Genomic DNA, 7,500 nt, shown 5'->3' with positions numbered 1-7,500 from the left:
TGATGGTGATGATGATGATGATGATGATGATGATGGTGATGATGATGATGACGACGATGATGATGATGATGATGATGGTGATGATGATGATGATGGTGACGACGACGACGATGATGATGATGGTGATGATGATGATGATGATGATGATGATGATGATGATGATGATGATGATGATGATGGGAGTTCATACCAAGAGACTGAGGTTATCGTCTTGTGTATTGTGTTTTCGTGAGCCAACATATTTACATCGCTGTCTATCTGACCATCTTCCTGTATAGGTTTAAGAAGGAAATAGGCAAAAATGTTGAGTAGATAACTCACAGGATAGGGACGACAGTTGGTGAGGGACATGGAACTGCCTAGTGTAAACCATAATAGTCTGCAGTCGTCTCCATTCTTAGGTGCTCTTGAAGTTGCGTCTGTGTTTTCGGTTAACAAACTATTTTATTCAGCTGAGGGAAGCCCCGTAGCGTCTACCTTTACAGCAGCTGTCGTCAGGTGATTTTATTCATGCGTATAACACCCGTAGCCACCCATCCACCAGCCCGTGAAAGGACAGAATATCAAGTATATGGGTGTTCATAATGCCCTGTGGATTAGCGCGCGTAATATTCACAAATTACTTTTGTCTTTTTTTTTCTGCGCGCGCGAACTATCACCCATTCCAATTTTTTCATTGTACTGTCAAATATACACAAATGAATGATGTCACTTTCCTCTTACCTACTTCCAACATTTCTGTTCTGTTGTCAGTTTCTCTTTTTGGCATTTGGTCAAACGCCTTCTATAACTCTGGGCATACGCAGACGTTTTTATTAATGCCATAAGCATATAACCCTTTATATATACTTATACAATTGAAAACACGTAACTAATTTTACTCTGAATCGGAATATAATGTCTGATATTAGCTTAGCTTAATCTTTTCCACGTGGTCCATAACCGTGTATATATTCTTTTCCTTTTCATTAATTTCTTTCGTGTTTTGAATACTATATTTGATCGCGTCAATAGTTTGCAAATGAAATGGATACCCTGTCTATAGTTATGAACTGTTTTCCATATTCCACTAGGATTGATCTGTTATTTATGGCTCTGCAACATCATAGTCGTGTGACGTTCCCATTGGGATAATATTCTAATTTTGCGTAACGAGTTTTCGGATGTTGCTGTGATATAGTGGTCTAAAATTTAAGCAACTGTATTCTAAGACACATTTTGTCTTTTTCGTATTTCTTAAAAATCTAAGTAACTGTATTCTAAGACACATTTTGTCTTTTTCGTATTTCTTAAAAATCTAAGCAACTGTATTCTAAGACACATTTTGTCTTTTCCGTATTTCTTTAATGTAACTATATATTCACCTTCCTTTCATACTTCTGGACACTCCTATTTTACAAAATCGATCTTTCGTTCCTTGACTTTGTCTACACCGCATTGTCTTAGTTGTGGGTTCGAGTCTCGCACTACTTTCCGATTCCCAGCAGTGACTGCCCTTCTTTCCTCCCTCTTTTGTATGTTTTACATCTCATACATACACTGTATCTCTTTTATATTTGTTTCCTCGTTCAATCTTGCTTTCTCACATTCCTAAATGGACCATTTTTTCCCCCTCAGGAATACTGACCAGGATCACGTTTTTTAATACTCAAGAGCTGTTTATAACGTTCATCAGTATCATCACTTAAGCGTTGAAGTCTCCGGTTCATTTCTCTGAACACTTGTTTAATCTTTCTCTACCCCCACCCCCTTTTGAAGTCACGCATGTTCTCTCTGCCTTTCTCTTTTATGTTTTTCTCCAAAGTCGTAAATGATTTAAACGCTGAACGCTATCACAGCATGACCGATGTTTTGTGTGTTTGGTAATTGTTTGTCAAGAGCAATACAGTGTGAGGACACAGCCTTTACTGGTATGTCGTTTCGCTTAGACGAACTTTATTAGGTCCCCTTCGGTAACTGCCAATTGTATACAAATGGTCACAACACTTTGGTAACTGCTGCTTTGTTCTCCATTAGAAATTACGCTACAGCATTGTTGACCTACATCCGCTTCTTCAACTTACTGGTGTACTGTGCTGACTTAAGGTATCACACTGGGCTAATTTTCCTCCGACATCCTACCTCCAACCTCCATTTGAATAACTAAAATAGGACTTCGCTTACAAAAATCTTGACTTCTCTAAAAACATTTCAACAGTGTGTCTAACATTCGTCTAGGTTAAAAATTTCTTAGTTCATCATACAGCTTTGCTATGTATATGAAGGAAAGATAATTTGATATTTGGAGATTTGAAATTTGGAGGTCATTTTTACTCAGGAAACCTTTCAACTGGTGAAGCCCTTAAAAGCCCAGCGTGATATCCCCAAACTTAGAAACAGTAAACCATAAATCCTCACACTTTCCCGTCTGTCGCTAAACAATTTCATTCAACTGTGGGAATTCCTCGCTGTTCCAAGGTTAACCTAAACTCAACAGATATCCAAGAAAGTTCTACCAAGAAGTTAAACCAGGAAACTTTTAACCGCGGCCCAAGCAACCACTTTTGCCCTCTGTGCTCGGATAGCCGCACTGGGAGGTGATATTGGGGGGATACAGGTGTGGGAGAGTGGGAGGTGTGCACAGGTGTAGGGGAGAAGGGGGAATGAAAAAGGGGGGGGGAGAAGGAGTAACCAGACATACCTAAAGGTTGATAAGTTTTGAAAGTAGTCTTTGGGGGGGATAAATTAAAGAGGTTAGGGTTGGGGGGATCGGGGGAAGTCAGACAATCCCGGAATGAGAGTGGGGAGGAAATGAAATGACGTGGGGAGAGGGGAGAGGAGGGGGAGGATTGAAACGGGTAAAGTGTGGGGGGGGGAAGACAAACACCTGGGCGCCCTGCCTTCCATGCGGGCATGGGACGATGGAACGAGGTGGGGGGGGGGGAAATAGAGGGGGGATGGGGGAAAGGGGGGAAAGACACTTGATGGTGTGCTTGGGACGAATTTTAAAGAGATATAGCCCTGTGTATGGACCCACTAAGCTCCCCCTTTCCCCCTCATTCCCCCCCCCACAGCGTATCGCAGGTGCCCGCAAGGACCAGGAGAGGAGTAGGAGGGGGGAGGGAGGGAGGGGGGGAGGGAGAAGTTGTTATATACATGTCAGGTCGAGCTCAGCGTTTGTGACGAATATATCACGTGTGGTCTACGGGTGATAGTGTGTGTGTGTGTGTGTGTGTGTGTGTGTGTGTGTGTGTGTGTGTGTGTGTGTGTGTGTGTGTGTGTGTGTGTGTGCGTGTGTATTTACCTAGTTGTATTTTGCGGGAGAAGAGCTATGCTCGTAGGGCCCCGCAGTTGTATCTTTCCGCAGTTGTATCTTTCCGCATCCAGTTCTTTCTTAAAGTTGTGTATAGTTTTAGCACTCACTGTTTTCTCTTTCAATTTATTCCCTGTATCTATCACTCTATGTGGAAAACTCTTTTTCAGATTTCTTCTGTAACTGTGATCTGAAAACGTGTGTTGTTATGGACTGTGGTTTACCAGTATTTCTATATCCTTTGTGTGTGTGTGTGTGTGTGTGTGTGTGTGTGTGTGTGTGTGTGTGTGTGTGTGTGTGTGTGTGTGTGTGTGTGTGTGTGTGTATGTGTACGTGCGTTGTTATGGACTGTAGTTTACCAGTGCTTATATCCTTTGTGTGTGTGTGTGTGTGTGTGTGTGTGTGTGTGTGTGTGTGTGTGTGTGTGTGTGTGTGTGTGTGTGTGTGTGTGTGTGTGTGTGTGTGTGTGTGTGTCTGTGTGTGTGTGTGCGCGTGCGTGTACGTGAGTTGTTGTGGACTGTAGTTTACCAGTGCTTATATCCTTTGTGTGTGTGTGTGTGTGTGTGTGTGTGTGTGTGTGTGTGTGTGTGTGTGTGTGTGTGTGTGTGTGTGTGTGTGTGTGTGTGTGTGTGTGTGTGTGTGTGTGTGTGTGTGTGTGTGTGTATGTGTACGTGCGTTGTTATGGACTGTAGTTTACCAGTGCTTATATCCTTTGTGTGTGTGTGTGTGTGTAAAAGTGTCGTGTGTGTGTGTGTGTGTGTGTGTGTGTGTGTGTGTGTGTGTGTGTGTGTGTGTAAAAGTGTCGTGTGTGTGTGTGTGTGTGTGACAGAAAGTACGACACGCAAGGCTTCTGTGTCATATCGCTGTCTTATGTAACGAGAAACGACTCCATTCATGTGACGTTACGTGTTTACAGTTACGTGACAATATAAATGAAAGTGTCACATAAATACACTTCTCCTTGTCAACGTGTGACGCGCGTATCATGAAACGTGATATGACGTCACGACGTCAAGCGTCATGACTTCACTGGGGTGTGACGTCACGCTACGTCATCCGAATGTGTAATGGCTGCTTAGCCAAACAGCTTCCATGAAGGAGTACGTTTTGGTACGTACGCTCGCGTCGTTTGGAATACGAAAGTACGCAGTCATACACGTCGCATACTGACGTACATGTGATGTGTAACGGACACACGCAACCACTTATCACGTCCGTGACGTCATTGGTTGACGTGTCATCTAAACAGACTTGCGAGTGTATGATCCAATCCAGGTTTCAATTCGTTTTAGACTAAACGGCGCTTTGTGTCACAAGACACTGTCATCTCCAGTGTGTCACACAAACGCCCGTGTCACATGGGCGTGCGTGCCACATGGGCGTACGGATCCGTGGCGGGACGGGCTGGTACCTCTACGGCCCCCACCCCCTCCCTCCGAGCTTCCGTATTTTGGATACTAAGTCTATATCAGCGTACCAGTTGGTTCCCATAGGGCTACTTGGTGGTTGCATATCACCACGGGTGACCTGTAAATGTGTGTAGGCACTTTCCCCTAGCAAGAGTGACGATTCTACTTCCGTGCCTCTCTCTCCCCCACCTCTCTCTCTCTCTCTCTCTCTCTCTCTCCCTCTCTCTCTCTCTCCGCCACCCTCCCACTCTCGCTCACCTACCACGGCCATCCACTTATTGCTTTCTTGGTTGAACGCACGAACTCACCTGAATTTACTGCAATTATCCAGCTGGCACGGTGCTGGTGTCATAGGTTCTTCATTCCAGTCCTTTTGGCATCTTCATTATTTCGAGAACCGGGAGAGCGTCGATCGCACAAACTTTAAACAAATGGAGAGAAGACAGCAAGCCTACTCTACACCCCACATCGATCCATAGCAGACTACACCGAATTTTCACTGAATTATCCCACTATTTCAACACTGGGAGCTACCATACTTTCCACATCACTTTGTCGGCTCCTTACATTTGTTCTTTGCCTCATCAGAATCGATTCCACACACTACGAGAAAGGTAAATGCGAAAGAACTTAGACAACACTGAACTGGGTCGCCCCTTAGCAATATGGCGGGAACGGCGCTGCTGTTGCCATCTAGTGAATGAATTTTGAACTACTCGCTGATGCCGACCCTCCTTTATATATTTCTTTTATATCTGTTCTTTCCTTTTCATTATTTTTCACACATTTTCATCCGACTCGCTTTGGAACGAGCAAAGGGCCGTATATTTTTCTGGTGCATCAGGGGATACAACAGAGCAGGGCGTAAAATAAATCAAATAACACTAATATGGCAAAATGTTAACTTCTTTGATAAACACATCCCAAGACTGAGATCATTTGACATGTGTTAGACTTGCATTTCAATCGTTTACCCACTAAGAGTGTTTCTCCCCCACCCCCCCAAAACCGCCACCTAGGGCCCCGACTCGATAATTTACACCATACACCAGAGGTTCTACTTGCACCACTGTTTTACACGTTGCACCAAATTTACAAGAGTTGATCCCATCAGCACTTTAGTGCGCCTTTTCTACACTCGACACCACTTCCTCAACAACTGCAGCCTTGAGTCGCTTTCCACTGTGCACAGCTCCTGTGCACCACACCACACACACGCGCGCGCACACACACGCACAATCACCATCCGGGGGAGGAGAGATAGTGGTACAAGACGGGACAGCGTGGACCGTGCACAGACGACACCAAATTCACAATCCCAACTGGGTGTCTCACCAGTTACGTTGATGGAACTACCGTGCAGAAGGCAACCTCTCACCACCACTGCCACCTCCACCACCACCACCACTGCCACCTCCACCACTATGCCAGCCTGACCCTCCTCGCCTCCCCCACTGATTGCAGTCTATACCTACTTTCCCCCCTCCCTCCCTCTCTCTCCACCCTTCTCCTTCACCATTTCCTCCCTTTCTCTCCAACAAAGCATAAGAATCCTGCTCATGCTGACTGCAAGCTTCGTGAAGCTCTATCGAATCTTTTACTGAACGTTTCAGGATTTAGTTCATTGCACCAGCCATGACTGACATATGGGCTTACCACCAACACTTCAGTCGTTACTCCGCTTCCTCCTCTTCCTCCTCCGCTTCCTCCTCTTCCTCCTCCTCCTCCTCCTCCTCTTCCCTCACCTCTGTGTCCTCATTATGTTCTCCCCTCCGTTTATTTTCTGTCATAAAAGGGATCTCAACAACCTTACTAAACAGCATTCACCCATCATAGTGAAGTACATAGGCTGCTCCGTCGTTTAAGGGATAGGCAGGTCGCCTCGCAGTGGATTTTCAAGCCTTAATATACAGATTTGGTACAAAATATATATGGACTTAACATGCAGACTTAATATAGACTCAATGTACAGACTTAATACACAGACTTCATACAAGACTCAATAAAATATACAGAATCAATATTCAGACTTAATTTACAGATAGTACAAACTTGCTATACATGGAATTAACTACAGACGTGTTGATACTCAGGTTGTACCGTATTTAGAAGGATAGATATGTCCTGAAATGGACCACCAAGATTTTATTCAGGTGAAAGAACTTATTCCTATTGGCGAAATGCAGTTTGGCCAAGCGCAATTTGACAAAATAATAATAATAATAATAATAATAATAATAATAATAATAATAATAATAATAATAATAATAATAATAATAATAATAATAATAATAATAATAATAATAACAATAATAATAATAATAATAATAATAATAATAATAATAATAATAATAATAATAATAATAATAATAATAATAATAATAATAATAATAATAATAATAATAATAATAATAATAATAATAATAATAACAATAATAATAATAATAATAATAATAATAATAATGATAATAATAATAATAGTAATAATAATAACTTGGTGAAATGTAGTTTGGCAGAAAGTAATTTGGTGAAAATAGAATTGGTAAAACGTAGTTTGGCGAAATTAAATTGAAAATATGAATTGGCGAAATGGAGTTTCGCCTAGAGTAATTTGGCGAAATTAAATGTGGTAAAACGTACTTTGGCGAAATGGAGTTTCGCCTAGAGTAATTTGGCGAAATTAAATGTGGTAAAACGTACTTTGGCGAAATGGAGTTTCGCCTAGAGTAATTTGACGAAATTAAATGTGGTAAAAAGTACTTTGGCGAAATGGAGTTTCGCCTAGAGTAATTTGGCGAA

At 42.4% G+C, this 7,500-nt stretch overlaps 1 protein-coding gene across 3 annotated transcripts in view; it reads right to left on the bottom strand.

The window, feature by feature from the left end:
* LOC143035339 (uncharacterized) overlaps nt 1–6,038 on the bottom strand; it is a 460,728-nt gene extending 454,690 nt beyond the window's left edge. Inside the window, exons 1-2 of one of the 3 annotated variants that reach the window (XM_076202310.1) lie at nt 5,945–6,010; nt 5,010–5,304 (exon numbers count right to left, since the gene is read on the bottom strand). The gene's annotated coding sequence lies outside the window, so the exon portion shown is untranslated. Of the gene's footprint in view, nt 1–5,009 lie in introns of all 3 variants that reach the window. The other 2 variants (XM_076202309.1, XM_076202312.1) reach the window with 2 other exon arrangements.
* Between the last annotated feature and the right edge of the window lie 1,462 nt (nt 6,039–7,500).

Source organism: Oratosquilla oratoria, chromosome 18 (assembly GCF_046742065.1).
Source record: "Oratosquilla oratoria isolate Oo_2021 chromosome 18, ASM4674206v1, whole genome shotgun sequence".
Lineage (NCBI taxonomy): Eukaryota > Metazoa > Arthropoda > Malacostraca > Stomatopoda > Squillidae > Oratosquilla > Oratosquilla oratoria.
The sequence above is the reverse complement of the archived record's forward strand: the minus strand, read 5'-3'. Positions and strand labels throughout refer to the sequence as shown.